Here is a 22,150-nt window from a genome sequence, read left to right on the forward strand (position 1 = left end):
CTCTACCAACTGACGAAAAAATCTTTTGCACCAGGTGTAAACAAAAACTTCAAAGCATGCTGTTGAAATTTTCTAATTGATGGTTAAGGTGGGAGCACAATAGCCCGTCGTGCGTCGCGTCGCGTCAGCGTCGCGTTGACATTTCATTCTGAGGATATAGTTTTCCGTTTGAGCCACCACAATGATGCGTCGCGTCAGTGAAGGCCTTGTACTAAAATGCAAAACTTGTTCTAAACAGCAGCGTTCTACAACGTCGACGCTCTGTTTTTTGAAAATAATCAAAATACTTTCGCGTCAGCTGCATATTTAATTTTCCGTTTTAAGTGTTTTTATCGAAGTTTTAAACAAATAGAACCCAAACTAGAAATAAATTCCATTTTCTCCTTTCAAATAATTCAATTATGCCATCAAAAATTATTATTTCACAAATCAGCTTTTTTAACGCCTCTGAGGAAATCAACGATTAGTAATACTAGTTTTAACTTACAGTTTTTGTTTTTTAAACTAAATAAATATGATTCTATATCATTTTATTTCAATTTGTTGCTGTATTGTTAAACATTTTATTTAGTATCTATACTAGGAATAGTTCTGTCATCATTTCGACCGTTTCTCAGGCTGATGTCATGCTGAAGCAACTAGCAACGCAACGCAACGCAACGTTCCAATAAGATTGCGTTGCATTGCATTGGTATGTCATGCTGGCGCGACCTGTCACTTTGAAATTCCCTTCAAATCATCACTTCTCTACATCTGATAATGCTTTGAATCGTCTCCTTTCTTTCCGGAGCCATCAAAAACTCATCAAATCACGACCCGGATTGCAAAAATGCCGAAATTTGAACCGACAAAATTCCTTGTTTTTTCTCCGGAACTAAGAATTCATGAAAATTTTCTCGCCGATTAAGATAGTTTTTAGTTTATTATCACAAGTTCGGACAGATCTTGGTACTATTGTGCTTAAAACCCGGAATCACTGCTTCAAATCGAGAAAAAACAATGTTCCTATTGGATTTCCTACTAGTCGCGCTACTGAACACATTGGCATCAGATTGGTCGCGCTACACAAAGCGACCAGTATGACAGGTCTGCGCGATTTCCATGGAGATCAAATGAGAGCTGGTTAGTCGTGTGAACGTTGCGTTGTAGGTCGCGTTGCTAGTTGCTTCAGCATGACATCAGCCTCATGCTATTTTCGAAGTTGCGTTTGTTTTACAAAATAGACACAAGTGAAACAAAGTCGGTTTGGAAGAATAATAAACTTGAAAATAACGAACAATAATTTTTATTTTATTATATAATTAGCAATTACTCACTAATTACACTGTCAAATTGGTACTGTTGGTACTGGCCTGAGCTGTCGATCCACTACCGGCAGAAGAATTGAATTTCAAGTAGACCATCGAAAATTTCATTGTTTAATCTATTGAAGACTCCTACTCTGGAAGATGTATTTTCCGCAGGCGTTGCTGGTGCTGCCAATGGTACTGGTTGTTATCATGTTCCACTGCTCTGGAAGACGATCAACCGCATGCCTGCTCTACCTTATGATTTTTTAAATAACCACAACTAAAAATCATGAATTCCACTTACAAAACTTTGACATCGCGAACAGAAGAAGCAAACCAAAACAAACTTTTGGTTTCTATGTCACCTGACGCTGTATTGTAATGCAAAAATCGTAGGGTGCGTCGCGTCAGCGTTTTAGTACTCAACGACGGCGTTGACAGCTGACGCGACGCGACGATCGACGCTGTATTGTGTTTCAGCCTTTAAAGTCTTATTCGTCAATATTATTTTGGCGCTAGTGTCTTGTCCCCAAAATTTCTCAGAAGCTGATAGTACCTGGTAGCGTGCACGCCTCTAAATCTGGAGGTCAATGTTCGAATCTCCTAGCTGTACCCAAATTTTTCAACATTTGTGCAAGTTTGAAAAATAGCATAAAAGTTTGTGTACAAGGCAGGAGGCGGCAGTTCAACATTGCATGCATATAAATTAGTAAAATGGGAAACATTTCACGAAAGCTTGTATGCAAGATGTATGTTTTTACATTTTTTGGCAATGGGCTCGCTTGCAATCCCGGTATATGATTTCTCGTGTGTTAAACAGATAAAGCTATAGCCTTCACTCCAATTTCACTCCGATTAGCTGTCATTCTTATGGAAATCTGTGTGAGAGTAAAGAGCAGGCTTTATTCTTTTTAGCAGGCCCAATCCCAATTCTATTGAGTTATAATCTTGTTAAAATGCTATCGAAAAGTGATATAATTAAGGTATTCTTGCATAGACTTTTTGATATAATATGAGATATTTTAACATCCCACGAGTACTAAATAATTTCTCAGTTTGAAAGGAAAATTGGTATAACAAAGTATCTCATCTTGATATAGTTTTGCCATTCTCTTCTGATCGGGATAACAACCAGCAGGAATCCCTAAGTAGTTCTCAGTGGATCACGTCACAATTTCCAAGTGCTTAGGAATTTCATTAGTTTTTATTTTAATTTTAGACACTTTAACACTGTTAAGTCATTCGAGTCTGCAAACGTTTTGTGAATTTTAAAAAGCTAATCTATAAAAGAATATTTTTTCCCTTAAAACAATATAAGTACCTACGTTATACCTACACACTATTAATTTTTTGGTGTAAATTTATGTCAAATTGGATGCACAAAATTGAAGCATCACTTTTGACCTAAAATTAAAGCAAAGAAAACAGAAACGCTTGAAGACATAAATTCTCAGACTTAAATTGAAGGCATATTCGACATAATGTTATATCATAGATGATGTAAATTTACGTCAAATTGGATGCACAAAAGTAAAGCGTCTTATTTGACGTAAATTTAGATCTTCTCTGAAATTACATTGCTTTGTGTTAAATTTCAGTGACGTTAGCTTTCAGAGATATTAATTATTAGGAAAACAAATTTTCATTAACATAAATTTAAGTTACTTTTCACAGTTTGCAAAAAAAAAATATTCATCGTTATTTTTGTTCCAATTCAATGAAATTACGATTCCCATTATTTGGAATAAAAATAAGGATAAATGACTATTTTTTTTTTCAAACTGTGAAAATTCACTTGAATTTATATAAATAAAAATTTATTTCACTAAAATTTTGTGATTCCGAAAGCTTTAAATAGTAATGTAAATGAAAGAGGGATAGTATCAGTTAGTTTGGATTTGTCATCTTCGTTGTAGCAAAGCACAAACGCCATCTCATAGTAAATAAATTTTATTGTAAAACTAAAGAATATGCATTTACTAAATTAAGATTTTTTCTCTTAAGTAAAAACGACTCTAAAATAGTTATTAATACATTATTCAACATAATTTCATTATTTTATTTTTTCATCAACTTATATTGAGGCAACACTGAACATTTAAATTTTAACACTTGATTGAGGCTCTGAAAAGTTTAATACAATTCGTAGTTGACGATTTATTCTTCCTGAAATGTTTGAACATTTCTAGAAGCTTCGTTTCAGTTCTTCAAGTCGTCAAGACGCTCTGAATTCTTAGATGGGATACAAAGTCATCGAATCTGTGAAATACAAAAACTTCAGCTAAGTAATTTAGAAACTTTCACAATCTTGATACTCTTATTGATTTTATTTTAAATTTGTTATCACAAACTTAATTAGCTTCATTAAAATTTTGATGTATTTTTATATACAGTATAATTTAATGAAAAAAAAACCATTGCTCTTAACAGTTTGAAGTATGTATATATTTCTTCTTCAAAATCCAATTTTATTAGTTTGATCTTTCGATATTAAAAAAAATCATTATTAATGATCAATTTCGATTGCAACAGTCTCCGGGTTTCTTACCTCACTAGGGTACGGTAAGCAATAAATTTGTTTGTGCAAAAGATCTTATACTAATTCAACACTTTTATCAATTTAAGAATCAAAGGATCGTTTCTATATCCGGGTTTGATATTATGTAAATTTATACAACAGTAACAGAGAAAAAATGTAATAAAATTGCACATCAGATATCCATTAAAATGTTCACCGATTTAAGTGATATTCGGTCATCAAACCACCAATTGAACGAAGATCATCTCAACAATTTAACATCCTTCTACACAATATAAAAACAGAATCTTGAACTACAGAAATACATACCAAACAAGAAACTTTAACTCAGTGAAAACCCCGAGATCTTCTAGAGAACTCCAATGTTTTTTTTTAATTTCATGCTGAAATAGTTTTAGTTTTCAAAAGAGCGTATCTTCTCGCAAAACATTTGGGAATTTTAAAAATGGTATATTTTCAAATTGCATTTTTAGAGCCTAATCCACATTAGGCGGCTTTGAAACTTTTATTAAAATACATTGATTAAACATTTTAATAAGCTTTTTGTTAATGAACAATCGTAGCCAAAACAGAGAATTATAACTGATTACTGGCAAATTCGACCTTTCGAAAACATCCTATATTGAAGTACGTACCTTCACGCCACGGAATGCAAACTCAAAATCAAATAATTTTTGTTCAAAATGTTAGCTCAGTTCAGTCATCAGTGGCAACTTACTGCCCTAAACTATGAGTTCGACTGTATTTTCTCATAAATGAGTTCATACTCAAAACTAATTCCGTATTAGTTTTTATCCTGGTGGTCCACGAGTTGTGCACTAAGTGCTGTCGAAGCGTTTTTTATATGAAGATGACAGCGGCTAGTTCACAACTAGTTGGCCACCAAATAAAAACAAATACGGCATAAGTTCATATCAATTTTTTGGAGCGTTTACTCGTACGTCATTCCGACAAAGATTGAATTGCTTTTGCAGCTTTGGAAGAATTTGACATTCCATTCCAAAACTCCAAAGGAAACTTCTGGACGCTTCATAGTTTGTTACGTCCAGAAGATTCCAGGAATTGTAAAAAGTACATATTCAATGATGACAATGACGGACACAATTAGAAACTGACAATGTCGGGCTAGAATAAACTCTCATCTTCCAATTTTTTTTCAATATTCATGTGGATTAGTGACAATCTATTTCTATGTTTACGATGAGTGTCGTTCCGGTCCTGGAGAAAGGTCCATACATGTTACCCGTTGTGGTAACTCCATCCGCCCGTTTCCTTCAAACTCGCGAAAACACTTTTTCGTTCATGCGTACATACCTCGCGCTAGCGCACAGAACCGAAACCATCACCGACCGTTCTTCGCGAATCTCGTTGAAAGAATGACATTCCTAACCTACACGCTTATTTTTTTACACTTCAAAATCAGTTAAAAGATACCCGAAAACTACACAGTAAAATTTCTTTTTTTTTGTGTTTTCAATCGAATAATAATAATACATCAATCTTATGATAGTAATTTTTTTAACATACTTCATATATTTACAAGTTTCCGATAACTCCTACTGTTCTCCACCACACCCGTGTTTTGCAGTTTTGAACATTTGGAGCTCGAAAAAAAAATAAAGATAAAGTGGAAGTAAAAATATGGAGGAGTACCTCGCTTTTGAACTCTATTTTACTCCTTCAACAAAGGAAAAAAGGGATAACTTCAAACTTGTTTTGTTAACCCATTAGCGAGAAAAAAAACTAATTTAAAGTTCATGGAATGCACTATGTCTTGAACCATGATCAAACCTAATTTTAAGCAACAAATCAGGAGCGTGTTAATAAGTTCGGAAAAAGACAAATTTGAGAACAACAGATTTACTGTGTTTAGATTTGACACAAACCGAAGTGCCAGGTGTCCCATTTTTCAGGATTGGTCCTGATTTTTGAGAGACCGTCCATTTTTTTTCAGAAACGTTTGATTCGTGATGATTTTTGAAAAGTGGTCCTGGTTTTCAAAAAATAAATCTTTATGATGAGAACATCAAATAAATCAATTATCAAATAGTTTAACCGATGATAATCTTTAGTTTAGATGATATTTATGTTTTTTTTTTTCGATAAAACAGCAGTTATATGAGTTACATAGTTTAATGCTGCGCATGTTTTTTCCATTAATTTGGTGTTGTCCTGAAAAATCAAGATTTTTATCACCGCATCGTTCAGATTTTTATCAAAACCACTTGGCACCTTGGACACAAAAGCCAGTGCGCAGGGTATATACAGTAACAGATCAGGTATGCGAATCCGTTGTTTGAACATGTGTAGGTTAGATGTTAGATGCCCGGAAGCTATCATAGAATCCAATGATCGTAAGAATTTCTTTTAGAATTGATTTTATTCACAATTCATCATTATCATATACCTACTGTATAAGAGTAGTAAAAATAAAAGTTATAATTTTTTTTTTAAATTATCATTTTCAATTTTTTTTCATCACCTATATTTTATTCCAATCACCTTTCCAATACATGCAAATGTTATTTATCGGGATACCTTACGAACCTCTGTGATGTTACGATGTATTTGAAAATAAAATAAATTGATTAATATTTTTGCAAGAAAAAAAAATTTCTAGCCTCGAAGTCTATTATAATACATTTAACGAGCGGCAGACTTGTCCAAAAAATGAACGAAGGTGTAATTTTAAGGTAATTAACATAATAAATGGTTACTAATCTTCTCTTTTTTAAAAAGATTTTCATGAGTTTTAAATGCAGTGGAACTGGTGGAACTATTCTTTCACAAATTCACTTATCCTGTAGCAGTTGCACCATTTGAAAATTTCGATCTCCACAAACCGATTCAAGGTATCGGTTTGGCGCCTTCATGTAGTCTATTGGAACTGCTCGATTCGATGTCTTCATCGAACTTATGTTCGAAGATTGATATCCGTGGCTTACTCACCTCAAGCCGTTTCCTTTTAATGTTTCATAAGGTTTGGATTGAGAGGGCAAGATCCAGAATCCAACCAATGAGCGAGCGACGATCTTAAGTAACCAAAATCCCGAAGTTTTTCTAAAGATCGCTCGGGAAAAACGTATTTCCTGCTTAGGTCAACGACCGGGATCACTTGCCCTGATCTGAGGCTGCACTCCACAAATCACTTTGATCTGGGTAGTGAATGTGCGTGGAAGTGCGCCTTTTTGACCGCGTATCGAGTTTTACCTTTCCTTCAGAACAGGTACATGAGATGATAGTGATTGGATTTCAAAGCTGAAAATTAATATTCTTTTCCTTGTGTAGCCCATCGCTTTAGGCTACACCAATTAATGATAGGTCAAAGTGCGTGCTTATCAAAATTAGGCCAGGTAAAGACGTGCGTTATACCGTGCCCGTGTCAGTGCTAACCTCGTTGCCGTAAGGCACATTTATTTGTTCGCAGCAGCTTCAGAATACGCCGTGAACACACATCCAGATTACTTCGGCAAGACGCCGAAGCCGAGCAACCCGCTAACCTAAGCTCGGTTACCCAAGTTTCGAAACATCAGCCTGCCCCACATCGGAAACCGTCCGCGTGGTTCCGTCACGTTCCGGTTCGAGGTCGAACCCAGTACCCTGAACCTCCGTTCTACAAGAGGGTCTTATGTTACGCACGAAAGGGAAATCCGGAAGTGACCACCAATACGGGGAAGGACCATCGCATCACCGAAATTCAACTCCGCTCAACCAGGAGCGAAGGAACCGCAGCAGTATCACCACTGAATGAGAAACAGCATCGTCATCATCGCCCGTCATCGCAGCCGTGACGTCATCCGCTCCATCCAGTCGATCGAGCCGAGCGGTAGAAGGTATGATTCTCGCAGAGCACATGGTGAGTCGAAACAATTGTGATGATTTTGTATTTGCCTTTCCCTCCCATAGAGCGCGTCCGCAAAGAACGCAATTATTGCAGCGAAATTGTTTCGCTCGGAATGCGATCTCAACAAATTTAATCGCTTCCGCTAATTCTATGATTCATCCGAAATATTAATGAATTCCCTGCATTAATCTTGGCGAGGCCAATGACGCCCGAATCTGCTGTTTGCAAACCCTTTTGAACCATAAATTATGTCACATTAAAAATCTATATATATAGTCCTGAATTTTGCATCGGCCGAAGACCGAACAGAATAACCATGATCATGATCTAAAATATTTATTACAAAATTCGAATGCATTCGTTACACGAGTTACGGATGACCACGTAAACTCCAGCGGGAGAAGCTATCCATCATCGTTCCTGATTGGCTGAGTAGAGCACTGCACGGTAGAGATAGTTAGAGAGAATCGCACGCACTGGTAGGCTAGCTAGAAATAAAATGTAAATAAGAAGAAGTATTTTAGCGCTATGAATAAATCCAACTGCATTACATTATACTTACCAAAATGAACAAGCAAAATGAAAATTAGTTGTTATCACTCCAAAATTGAAATGTTTATTTTCTGAATACAAGATACAGAACTATTATCATCAAGCCTACCTAAGAGTTTTAATTTGATGATTTGGAATTCCATCACTTCGCGAAACGTGTCCACTTTCAATTCAAATGTTTGAATCTTTAGCTCTGGCAACTTCCACTCGCTGCCGCCATCTGGTGATGAGTAGTTTCGTGGACCAATGATGATTATTTATCAGGTATGAGTGATTTCTACTGGGAGGTTTTTATGTAAAGTTTCAGGGTTTTGAATATTTTTGAGAGTTGGCCGAGTTAACCTCGAGTTCATCGGTTGCTGGTTTTGGCAAGTCGAACTGTCTCGATCCTTCTGACCTTTTGGAAGAGCTATAAGGACTCGCCTTGTGGAGAGTCTCAGCCGGGCAAATTAATCTTGGTGTGTCGTCCCTTCAAGGGTGGCGCATAAGCGACACGCTTGCACCGGATCGGACAGTTTACGGCTACAGATTTGGCGCCCAACTGCAGGTTTCTAAGGCTGCATTTACGGGTATTTAGGAGATATACAGTAATATATTTAGACTTGTTTTTACTTTAGAAAAGAATATTCGGTATATACTATGTACACTTAGGATTCAATTTTCATTCGGAACTTCCTATGAAGGATTATTAATAGATTATTTGGTTCACCTTTTTGAGATTTTTGGGATACTGCGTATAGTAATATGCTATACAGTTGCGTGTGCGAATGCTCACTGCTTAGTTACAGTTTATTTTATAATTCTTCGGATAGTTAAAACCACAGTAACGAAACGAAAACGAAACAGTATTTCGTTATTAAGACCCGTAATCTTCGGATAAGTCGTTACAGACTGCGTATAGTAAAACACTATACAGGCACGTGTGCTAAAGTGCACCACTTCTGATCAAGAAACGAAGTAGTTTCTGTCGTAAAAAAAAACTGCTCAAATTTTGGTTTAGAGTATTTTCTCAAATATAAAAGAGAAGAAATTTGTTGATTTTCTTGTGTTTTTCTTATTAAATTTAATTTTTTTTTTCTAGTTTAATTATTCTTATTTTTTATATTCATTATTTCTACTTATTTTTTTATACTTATTTAATTTTTCAATACGTTATTCATTTTTATTTTTTGTTATTTTTTTTTTATTACATCTGGAAAGTACAAAACGGTCAAATTTTTCCAAAACTTGAATTCAAAATGGAAAATTTCCCGCGTGTTGACCATTTGAATAACGATGAGGTGAATTACGAGTTATTGATTCGCGGAGAGGTGAAAGCTATGGAGAGTGACCTGGATGAAAAATGTCGGTTGTTGCGTAGGCTTTTCCAGGACGATATGAAGGAAAATCGAGAATATGCGTCTCCGTATACAATTGAGCAGGAGTTCGACCGGATTGCGGGGATTGTAAACGATCTTAGACAGAAGCTGGAGGAGAAACCTGATGAGATCAGTTACTCTCGGCTTAAACACTACCTCCAACGAACCCTTAGATGTCATGCTCCGGATTCAGCGGCCAAGGAGATGGTCAGGGAATTGGCGAACGATATTCGGTTGGTCTTGGGGAAATTTCGTCCGATCAGGTCTTCAAAGAAAGGCGTTTCGGAGACTGAATCGGATAGGGATCCTCAAAGGTCGAAACGAGATCCGAGGCAGAGACCTACAGGTCAAACATCACCGCGAGGTCATCAGTACACGGCACAGGGAAACACCCCTCAGATTAGCGCTCCTGTTATGACAACTTCTCCTCTCGCACCAGGAACGCCAACAGGTGGGGGTGTAATGGGGGTTGCAGGTACACAGCATTCACTTGGGAATGCCTCGGTACCTCAGCCTATCCATGCATCTCCGGTGTTGCCGTTTTCGGTGCCCACCCTTAACTACTACACAGCACCGTCGGTTTGGCCCGTTGGCCAATACACAACATCTCCTGTCGTGAACACGGTGTGGTCACAGGCTAGACCCAGCACAGGAGCTATTCCGAAGCAGCCAAAAGGCCATCAGGAAAGCGGAAACGAGCATGATACGGCGGCGTTGTTGAGGCGTATCGCGGATCTTGAGCAGCAGCTGCTAGACACGTGGCGTGATAAGAGCGAGAGCCCAAAACGACAGTCGGTAAAATTACTACAACGTGGATCAGAACAGACTAGGACAGATCCACAAGCGCAGCAGAACCAGTGGTCCCAGCCAAAATATGACAGATGGGAAGAACAGAAACCGGTGAAGCAACGTGGGTACTCTGAGAGTCATTTCCGACAAGCACCAGACGACAGTGAAGAGGAATTCCCTCATCGTTTCATGAGCGTCAATCCGAGGAGATCAGACTTCAGAACTCCCAGAGTTCAGCGTGGCCCTTGGTCGGAGGACCGAAGGTCGAGAAATCGACGTCAAATGAATGAACTAGATGGCAGTTCTTCAGAGGAAGACGCGTTTGCTGAGGTCAGGCGCAGCAGACAACAGCGGGTAATCAGTGATGCTGAAATCCAAAACGCTGATAGACGGATGGAGAAATGGCATCTGACCTTCGATGGCGATTCACGCAACCGATCGTTGGAGGACTTCCTTCTTAAAGTCCGGAGATTGGCGAAGATGGACAGGATCGCCGAGGACGTTTTGCTTCAAAGGGTTCATACAATCTTAAGACGCGAACCATATGATTGGTACTTGTGCTACGCAGACGAGTTCACGAGCTGGCAAGAATTTGAAGAGAGCATAAGATATATGTATGGTAATCCTGGGAAAGACTGGGGAAACCGGCAGAAGATTCACGAAAGAAAGCAACAAAGGAACGAAACCTTTCTCTCCTTTAAAATGGAGATCGAAAGGTTAAACATGACTCTTTCGGAGCCGATGAGCCAGCGCAGTTTATTCCAGGTCATCTTCGAAAACATGCGGCCGCACTACAGGTCGAGATTATCTTTGAGGACGATAGACAGTCTGGGGAAACTGGAGTACTATGCGTACCGAATTGATGCGAACGATCCTGCTTTGCAAAGTTGTCGGGGAGGCGTAGTAAAACCGAATCTACACCACATCGAAACTGCCGAGAATTCTGACCACACTTATTCGGAATACTCAGGAACGGAGGAAGTCAACGAAGTTAATGGGAGATTCCAGGATAGGCGTAAAGGACCAATCGCATACGACAAGAAGACGGTGGGCAAGGAAGTTGCTCAGGCTCCAGCAAGGACTACGGACAGACCAGAAGCCTACTGCTGGAATTGCAGGAAACCTGGTCATCTGTGGAGGAACTGTAAGGAGGAGAAACGGATATTCTGCTACATCTGCGGGAATCCGGGTAAGACGTCGACCTTCTGCGACAGCCATCCTCGGAAGTCTCGAACGGGAAACTAGAGGAGGGATGCAATAAAGGGAACAATAGCATTCCGACCAAAGAACCAGTTCCCAGCCAAAAGATGTTCGACGATCCTTTTACGCGTGTGTGTGAGGTAAGGGTGCAAACCGAAACTTGCCCACACGTGACGGTGCGAATCTTCGACAACGACTACGACGCACTTCTCGATTCCGGGGCGAGCATAAGCGTGACCAGCATAACGGACATCGCAGAGAAAAACGGTCTACGACTTCACCAAAGCCCACTCAAGATTGTCACGGCAGACAAGACGGTTCACGAGTGTTTAGGGTTCGTCCAACTGCCGATAGAATTTCGAGGGACTACGCGAGTGATTCCGACGCTGGTGGTACCACAGGTTTGCCGGAAGTTGATACTGGGGTATGACTTCTGGAAATCATTCGGTATCCAGCCAATGATTGAAGGGAGAGACGGTTACGAGCAGATAGCGGTTCTACAGAGCGAAGATAGGAAGCACGCCGAGGAAGGGGTAGTCGACATCACACTGTGCCCTATTGAAACGTTGCCAGTTTTAAGACAATCAGACCCCGACGATACCTTGGATATTCCAGCGCTTGAACTACCAGAGCCATCGAAAACTACGCCTGAAACCATCGAAACGGAACACGACCTGACCCCTAGGGAGCGAGCACTGTTGGTGAACACCGTCCGGGAGTTTCCGATTACCACCGAGCACCGCTTAGGCAGGACACATGTTTTGCAGCATGAGATAATTCTTAAAGAAGACGCAAAACCGATCCGACAAGCATTGTACCGATGCTCTCCAGCAATCCAAACGGAAATGGACGCGGAACTGGAAAGGTATAAAAAGATGGATGCGATCGAGGAATGCACGAGCGAGTGGGCGAGTTCCTTAGTTCCGGTGAGGAAATCCAATGGGAAGCTGCGAATCTGTTTGGACTCCAGGAAGATAAACGCGCTTACAAAAAAGGACTCGTACCCGATGCGTTCAATGAGCGATATATTCCACAAACTGGGAAGGGCCAAATATTTTTCGGTGGTGGACCTGAAGGACGCCTACTTCCAGATTCCCTTGAAGGAGGAATCGAGAGACTACACGGCTTTCCGCACTAGTCAGGGTCTCTGGAGGTTCAAAGTTTGCGCTTTCGGACTGACCAACGCACCTTTCAGCATGTGTCGACTAATGTCACGAGTCATTGGATTCGATTTGGAACCCCACGTCTTCGTATACCTGGACGACATCGTCATCGCAACGAACACGTTCAGCGAGCACATCAGACTTTTAAAAATTGTTGCTGGGAGACTTTCGGGGGCCAACTTGACCATTTCGCTGGATAAAAGCCGCTTTTGTAGAAAGCAGGTGACCTACTTGGGTTATTTGTTAACGGACGAGGGAGTTTCGATAGACAATTCGCGTATCGGTCCTATCTTAGATTACGCACGACCAAGATCCGTCAAGGATATCCGTCGTTTGCTAGGGTTGGCGGGCTTTTATCAGCGGTTCATAAAAGATTATAGTAGGATTGTCGCACCGATTTCAGATTTACTGAAAAAGGTTAAATCTAAGTTCTCCTGGACTGAGCAAGCAGAGCAGGCGTTCACCGAGCTAAAAGGAGCCCTGGTTTCGGCACCTATCCTGGGTAATCCTGATTTTAGTCAGCCTTTTATCATCGAGTCGGACGCTTCGGACAACGCGGTAGGAGCGGCCCTTGTTCAAGTAGTCGAAGGGAACACTAGAGTCGTTGCCTACTTCAGCAAGAAGCTCAGCAGCACACAACGGAGGTATGCAGCAGTGGAGAAAGAGTGTCTTGGAGTTCTCTTAGCCATCGAGCATTTCCGGCACTACGTGGAGGGGACGAGATTCAAAATCGTGACCGACGCGCGTAGTTTGCTGTGGCTATTCACAATGGGCGTTGAAACAGGGAACTCTAAACTGCTAAGGTGGGCTCTCAAGATACAGTCTTATGACATTGAACTTGAGTACCGTAAGGGAAAAAGTAATGTCCTAGCCGATTGTCTGTCGAGGTCAGTCGATGCCATTTCTGCCATGCCGATCGATAACGAATACCAGATCCTTCTAGAAAACATCATCAAAGATCCTCAAAAGTATCCCGATTTTCGCGTTGTTGACGGGGAGATCATAAAATATGTTAAAACCGAGGGAAGGTTAGAAGACGCACGATTTATGTGGAAGAAGTATCCACCGAAACCGTTTCGCAAGGAAATCGTAGAGGAAATCCACAATCAAGCTCATCTCGGAGCGGAAAAGACCCTCGCAGCTGTGAAGCAAAAATATTTCTGGCCTCTCATGAGCTCGGAAGTTCGAAAACTTTGTAAGTTCTGCTTGGTCTGTCAGACAAGCAAAGCTACCAACAAAAATACTACACCGCCTATGTCTACGCAGAAAAAGATTGCCGAGTATCCATGGCAATTTTTAACCATGGACTATGTCGGCCCATTACCTGCTTCAGGGAAAAGTAGAAGCACATGTTTGCTCGTAGTCACCGACCTTTTTAGCAAGTTCGTAATGGTTCAACCATTTCGACAAGCGACCGCGGAATCATTAGTTCAATTCGTGGAGAATTCCCTATTTCTTCTTTTTGGAGTACCGGAAGTCGTGCTGTCGGATAACGGGACTCAATTCGCGTCAAATTTATTTCAGAGTCTGCTCAGAAGGTACAACGTTACTCATTGGAGAACGCCGAATTATCACCCGCAGGTAAACGACTCAGAGAGAGTAAATCGCGTTATCACGACCGCCATTCGTGCGTCTATTAAAACCGATCATAAGGAGTGGGCGAATAACGTCCAAACGATCGCGAACGCTGTGCGAAATTCTGTCCACGAAGCCACGCGTTATTCTCCATATTTCCTGATGTTCGGCCGGAATAAAATAGAGGACGGGAAAGAATATCGACACCTGAGGGACACGAACGCGGGCAGTAGCCTGTTACAACCGGAAGAGAGAGAGAAGTTGTTTGAGGATGTCCGCAAGAATCTGAAACGCGCCTACGAGAAACATTCATCGTACTACAACTTGAGGTCTAACGCGAACTGTGCTACGTATGTGGAAGGGGAGAGGGTCCTGAAGAAGAATACCGAACAGTCGGACAAGGGGAAAGGGTATTGCGGGAAACTAGCTCCAAAGTACGTCCAGGCAGTCGTGAAACGCGTAGTCGGAAGTCACTGCTACGATCTAGAGACCCCAGAGGGAAAAAGATTGGGGGTTTTTCATTGCAAATTTTTAAAAAAGTTTGCAAATCCTTCTTGAACTATCCCGAGTTCAGAAAACTAAGTATTCTAGCTATGAAGTTCTAGTAAAAGAACAGACAATGCACCAGTTTGCTTCGGCACTGGCGGCTTAAAATATCTTTACGATCTTACAATCGGTTATCTAACGAGTGCTTTTGCTAACGTCCTAAGACGACTTAATCATTTTTCATAAAGTATCAGCCAATTGCCTTCCCCTCGACCAGAATGTAAGAGCGAGTTCTTCGGTACACCGTTAGAACGATGACCTACCTAACCAGAAACTCGGAGTCGATGACGTTGATGAGGAGTACGATATTTCGGAAGTTAAAGCGGGAGTCCGGCGGTGGGGAAACCCGGACGCTGATCGCATTCAGACTCAGAAGTCCGTAAAGACGATGTTGAGCAACCCTAGTTAATCGAGCTGGCTGCAACTTTTTGAAAATTTGTTCTAAGAAGTTTTGGGAATCGCAAAACACCGTTTAATGTTGGAGAAGGGATCGCGCCTAACAAAAAAAAAAAACTTGCACCTACACAAAAAAAAAAAAAACCCGGTCGCGACGGCCCTATACAAAAAAAAAAAAGGTTGGAAATGAGAAATAGGTGGCAAAGCTTGCATTACGCATAATTTCCCTAACCGGAACCTAATTTATCATCACCTTTCTCATTTTTTCTCAATAGTTCTATTTTTTTTTAGTAAGGTTAGCAATAGTTCACAATCTTAACCTAATGTTAATATTAAAATTAATGTGGTTTGATTTTCCCACTTACAGAATTTTTCTTCCCTTATATTCTAGAATTACAATTGGTCCTTAGATCTAACATCGAGTACCTTACGTAACTAGGTGGAAGATTTAACTTGTATATATTAGTTTGTAGTTGTTTTATTTTTTTTATATATTATTTTGAATTTGGTTGAATATTTAGATTTTTAGATAATTTTGTTGTTTTAAGGTTCGGTATTAACGTGGAGTTGACCACGTGAAAATGCACAGAGCATTTTAGTCTTCGGCTATCTGACAGCCAGTTTGGGTCCAGGTAGTGGCAATCGGGACGTAAAAGTTCCATATCCTCGTCGAATTGCCGGCTCCAGACTTCCGTGATTCCGTCCGAAGACAACCGTACCTGCACGGTGAAAAAAGCACAGCGTTTTCTTTGCTTTCCGACAGTCAGCGTGAGCGCAGTGTCGGCAACTCGGAAACCGACAAGATTCCATCACCCCATTGTGTCGTAGTTTACGGATTGAAACGGTTCCCATTCGGAAAACAGTACCAAGGGAGGCTGATTGGAAAGTGGTTTTATCGGGAAATTAGTATGGATCTTGGATTGCTTCGGTGAAGAGTAATTGAGCGCGAAACGTTACTGGTGCCGTTCGCCAGTTGGATTGGTACCAAGTCGTAACACGGAAGGGGGAGTCAAATATTGTTTCCGAGTCACCTATCGAACCGATTAGCAGGACGTCTCTTGTTCGTAGGGAAAACGATCCGGGAACCGACCAGCTTCCATCAGGTGGCATCATCAAGAACCGGAAACTTCGTTGATTCATCCGGCAAGGTCGTCTTGTTTTACCTAAAAAAAAAAAGAAGAAAATTAAAATTAGTTCTCTAGCCTTACCTTTGGAACGATAGCAGTTTCCTTGGGTCAAATCCGGAGCTGTCTTCAAGAAGGCCATTGAAATAAGTTCGTTGAGGGGTGGAGGCCAACAATAATTCCAGCCTTGCAGCTCGCGTCAAGAACAATCAGATCTGCCTGAAGATGCATAGCGATTTTTTGTTTCCGGATTTCTGACATTCAGTTATGATCCCGTTCCGCCATGGCGTAAAATTCAAGCTACAAGCTTGGACGCTCTAAGATTGGTTTCCAGCTTTGCGAGCCTTCGGTGAGGTTGCAGTGCGAAGTAACACTGAATGATCATCCAGGGATGACACTCAGAGAGAAGAAAAAAAACATCGCTGATAGCTTCCGTTCGAAGCAACAATTGCTTTCCGGGTGTGAGAATGAACATCTGAGGCAAAATTTCAGATTCATTAGGAATCGTTTTCGACTTTCTCGAAGTACCTTCGGATACCCAACATAGTAAGCAGCAGCACCAGGAAATTTTCGCTCAGAGGTCAAGTCAAAGTTCGAACAACAGCATCCCGGAACAAAAATCGTCACTCACGATTCTCTGTTTCGCACGCAGGAACAGTACCGTCGCTAGCCGCTGCACCTAAAAAAACAAAGGGAAAAGATCCTTTAATCCGGCACAAATTAGCAGATTAAAACAATAATTTCGTGAAAATTTTGAAAGACACAAAAATTTTCAACAATTTTCGTTTGTTTACATTCACTACCTGACGTTTCTCGCGGCCGTGCGGCCAACTTGGTTTTTGTGTTTTGGAGATTTTAGCTGTTGGGATTAAAGGTATGCGGTACGCATGTTCAGTTGCGTATGATATTAATCGAAAGTTTTTCGATGCAAATTTCTCAATTAAAAGATTGAGGTTCTCAAGTATGTTCACTGCGGAAGTGTTCGTTTAACCGAAATTTTGGTTCGGGATTAAAACATTGAACGGTATGATGTTCAAGTGGGATTTCTTTTACCAGATTCGACTTCTTTGACCAGTTGTAAAACTGGGTTTACAGTCGAAATCAGGAAGATTTCCGTTTAAGTAGGAGTTTTAGTTAATCACTTAGGAAAGTGATCTGCGGTATATTCTGTAAAGAATTTTTTCCCAAACAATTGATTGGGGTTGATTTACGGAATTACCTGTTTTGGGGTTAAATATATGAAGAATAATCATTACGCTAGATGGGAGATTGGTGCGAAATTATGTGTTTCAAAATGGTTTGAAGTTTTCAGAGCCAATGGACCATAGTAATGAAGTAATTGGGTTTGGATTCTCAGTGAATGAGATTCATATGTAATGTGAAATGATTGTGAAACCAAGAAGCCAAATAGCTTAAGAGGAAAGTCAAGATGTGAATGTTTACATCCTTTTATAGTGAACCTTTTTGAATGAATGAATTTTGTAAATATTTAGGATAGTTCTAGTTTTAATTTGTACATAGTATTTGATTAGTTAGTAAAATTTTCAATTGGTTTTCCCCTCACGAAAATTTGGTTTCCTTCTGAAACCAAATTTTCGTGAAACAAGTCTGGTGTTATGTAGCAGTTGCACCATTTGAAAATTTCGATCTCCACAAACCGATTCAAGGTATCGGTTTGGCGCCTTCATGTAGTCTATTGGAACTGCTCGATTCGATGTCTTCATCGAACTTATGTTCGAAGATTGATATCCGTGGCTTACTCACCTCAAGCCGTTTCCTTTTAATGTTTCATAAGGTTTGGATTGAGAGGGCAAGATCCAGAATCCAACCAATGAGCGAGCGACGATCTTAAGTAACCAAAATCCCGAAGTTTTTCTAAAGATCGCTCGGGAAAAACGTATTTCCTGCTTAGGTCAACGACCGGGATCACTTGCCCTGATCTGAGGCTGCACTCCACAAATCACTTTGATCTGGGTAGTGAATGTGCGTGGAAGTGCGCCTTTTTGACCGCGTATCGAGTTTTACCTTTCCTTCAGAACAGGTACATGAGATGATAGTGATTGGATTTCAAAGCTGAAAATTAATATTCTTTTCCTTGTGTAGCCCATCGCTTTAGGCTACACCAATTAATGATAGGTCAAAGTGCGTGCTTATCAAAATTAGGCCAGGTAAAGACGTGCGTTATACCGTGCCCGTGTCAGTGCTAACCTCGTTGCCGTAAGGCACATTTATTTGTTCGCAGCAGCTTCAGAATACGCCGTGAACACACATCCAGATTACTTCGGCAAGACGCCGAAGCCGAGCAACCCGCTAACCTAAGCTCGGTTACCCAAGTTTCGAAACATCAGCCTGCCCCACATCGGAAACCGTCCGCGTGGTTCCGTCACGTTCCGGTTCGAGGTCGAACCCAGTACCCTGAACCTCCGTTCTACAAGAGGGTCTTATGTTACGCACGAAAGGGAAATCCGGAAGTGACCACCAATACGGGGAAGGACCATCGCATCACCGAAATTCAACTCCGCTCAACCAGGAGCGAAGGAACCGCAGCAGTATCACCACTGAATGAGAAACAGCATCGTCATCATCGCCCGTCATCGCAGCCGTGACGTCATCCGCTCCATCCAGTCGATCGAGCCGAGCGGTAGAAGGTATGATTCTCGCAGAGCACATGGTGAGTCGAAACAATTGTGATGATTTTGTATTTGCCTTTCCCTCCCATAGAGCGCGTCCGCAAAGAACGCAATTATTGCAGCGAAATTGTTTCGCTCGGAATGCGATCTCAACAAATTTAATCGCTTCCGCTAATTCTATGATTCATCCGAAATATTAATGAATTCCCTGCATTAATCTTGGCGAGGCCAATGACGCCCGAATCTGCTGTTTGCAAACCCTTTTGAACCATAAATTATGTCACATTAAAAATCTATATATATAGTCCTGAATTTTGCATCGGCCGAAGACCGAACAGAATAACCATGATCATGATCTAAAATATTTATTACAAAATTCGAATGCATTCGTTACACGAGTTACGGATGACCACGTAAACTCCAGCGGGAGAAGCTATCCATCATCGTTCCTGATTGGCTGAGTAGAGCACTGCACGGTAGAGATAGTTAGAGAGAATCGCACGCACTGGTAGGCTAGCTAGAAATAAAATGTAAATAAGAAGAAGTATTTTAGCGCTATGAATAAATCCAACTGCATTACATTATACTTACCAAAATGAACAAGCAAAATGAAAATTAGTTGTTATCACTCCAAAATTGAAATGTTTATTTTCTGAATACAAGATACAGAACTATTATCATCAAGCCTACCTAAGAGTTTTAATTTGATGATTTGGAATTCCATCACTTCGCGAAACGTGTCCACTTTCAATTCAAATGTTTGAATCTTTAGCTCTGGCAACTTCCACTCGCTGCCGCCATCTGGTGATGAGTAGTTTCGTGGACCAATGATGATTATTTATCAGGTATGAGTGATTTCTACTGGGAGGTTTTTATGTAAAGTTTCAGGGTTTTGAATATTTTTGAGAGTTGGCCGAGTTAACCTCGAGTTCATCGGTTGCTGGTTTTGGCAAGTCGAACTGTCTCGATCCTTCTGACCTTTTGGAAGAGCTATAAGGACTCGCCTTGTGGAGAGTCTCAGCCGGGCAAATTAATCTTGGTGTGTCGTCCCTTCAAGGGTGGCGCATAAGCGACACGCTTGCACCGGATCGGACAGTTTACGGCTACAATCCATCATAAGTATGGGAACTATGTGTACAAAAAAGCAGAAGAATTGGAACTTTCGAAAGAACTAAATAGAACCTTTGTCGTGTCGCAGGTAACATTTTTAAATTCGTTCTTGTAAGCTAAATTACCTACTAAAATTCAAGTTAAGTTTAACAGAAGGACCACTGTGTACTTTGAATTAGGCTGTGAATTATTCATCTTGGAAATTTATCAAGACAACTGTTACGAGCTGCTTACTGATAAGCCTTTGAGGGTTTTTTCAGAGATATGATAACAAATTTGAAATTTAAATCACTAGAATAGTTTTTAAACATACTTACTATTGTCAATGAGAAGGAGATCAGATTTTTTGTTCGTTTGGGCAGCATCCACCAAGTTAATGTGGTCACTCTGAGAACGTAGTGTGAAAGGCCTAGATATTCGGGCCTTGGTTTTTATAATTCAGACACTGGAAGTCAAAAAGAATTAAACTTACATAAAAAATCAATGTAATGATAAATTACCTTTCGTTCGTATATTGCTCACTGTTCAATACAATGCTGCCATAATTCGAGTTTCTTGGTTTGCGGTTGATAATTCCAAAATCCAATTTCATCCCCATTTGTTCGGGGATTCAAAATAAGATGTTGCTGGGATTATATTGGAAAGCGAAAATTCTAAACAGAAAAATTTGAATCCAAAGGAATTTTCCATCAACGTTCTCAAAACTGTTCTTCGAAAATAAATGGCCTTGATTAGTCCTCGCAAAAAACTTCCTCGAGATCCTCTGTTGCCTATATCGGTTTGTTTACTAACGTTATGCATTCATTTCACATTAAACAGCCGGTGAAGCATAAACTTAGGCGAAAATTGTATTTTAAAACACTTTTTCACTCCATATTTATGGAGACAAACTATGCACGACTCGGTTCGATTAAAAATGGCTGGAGTTTGTCGAAAATGGGTTTGACTTGTAAATAATGTAGCATGTAATGACCAGTAAATTGGTTTACATAATATTGATTTCACTTATTGCTGCAGCACTTACGTTCAGCTCCGGATTAAAGGTTTTTTTTTTAACTAAAAAAAAAACAAAACATTATTTTGAAAACAAAAGATTTCTCACATTACCTTTTCAGACGGTCACAGATAAACTGAAAACCCCATGAATTCCACTCGATTTTACAAACCGACGATCTCCATTTTAACTCTCTTACTGAACGGAAGAGGCAAATGTTTTTATTCATGTCCCTCAAATCACATCTGCGGCAAGCTACTTGAATGGCTCAGTGGAAGTCAACGACTGATTGATTTCAACTCTTGTTTTTTCATTTTCGCTATCGTTTTTATATTTACATGACATAAAAACACATCCCTTATGCAATAAATTTAGATGTTTTCGAGCTTAACATTTGTTCCAATGTGCAAATTTTTGTAAAGTGCGTCGTTTAGATACAAAATGACGTAAAATTAGATCTGATCTAGATTAGATGAAAAAAAAATTAGGTGTTGAAGCGTTTCTGGCTCGTTTAATTTTAGAAAATTTTTGGTGTGTATACCCTATACTTAATCATGGTACAATACCCAAACCTAGAGTAAAAATAATCAAACGCGTGATTGATTGATTAGAATCATTCAAAGATAGGCTTACTATGACGCTGTGAGAAGTTTACGGCTTGACGACGAAGCTCAACAACGAACGCAAGCGAGGAATCCACCATCTCAGGTACCTACATTCATAAATAGGTATGCCAGAAAGCCAGCTGCTAGATATGGATGGACGCCGCGACGCGCCAGTCCAATTGCTATGGAAACTGTTTACCAAGTAATGTTTTCCAATGCCCTTCACGTTCGGTCAATGGGGTGCCTCATTGTTGAATATGTATCGCGTTCCCCGGACTGTAGTTATTGCTGTTTGAATTTGAAGCAGGTATTTAATTAAACTTAAAGTTTCAATCATTCTGGAAAAATAGTTTCGAACATGTCGAATAGGCGTTGGAAACGAAAGGTTATTCTTAACCTCCATAAGAAAAATCCGTAAGATCTTTTAAAAGTTGGG

At 40.2% G+C, this 22,150-nt stretch overlaps 1 protein-coding gene and 1 long non-coding RNA gene across 3 annotated transcripts in view; one reads left to right on the forward strand and one right to left on the reverse strand.

The window, feature by feature from the left end:
* Positions 1-22,150, forward strand: part of LOC129742743 (sorting nexin-8-like) — a 44,358-nt gene that overhangs the window by 16,805 nt on the left and 5,403 nt on the right. The window lies entirely within an intron of this gene.
* On the reverse strand, positions 20,354-21,633 carry LOC129742744 (uncharacterized). Its single transcript, XR_008736551.1, has 3 exons — positions 21,223-21,633; positions 20,616-21,171; positions 20,354-20,560 (listed from the first exon to the last, which is right to left on the reverse strand). It is a non-coding gene; the product is annotated as an uncharacterized LOC129742744 (long non-coding RNA).

The sequence above is a fragment of the Uranotaenia lowii genome, chromosome 2 (genome assembly GCF_029784155.1).
Source record: "Uranotaenia lowii strain MFRU-FL chromosome 2, ASM2978415v1, whole genome shotgun sequence".
In the NCBI taxonomy this organism is placed as follows: domain Eukaryota; kingdom Metazoa; phylum Arthropoda; class Insecta; order Diptera; family Culicidae; genus Uranotaenia; species Uranotaenia lowii.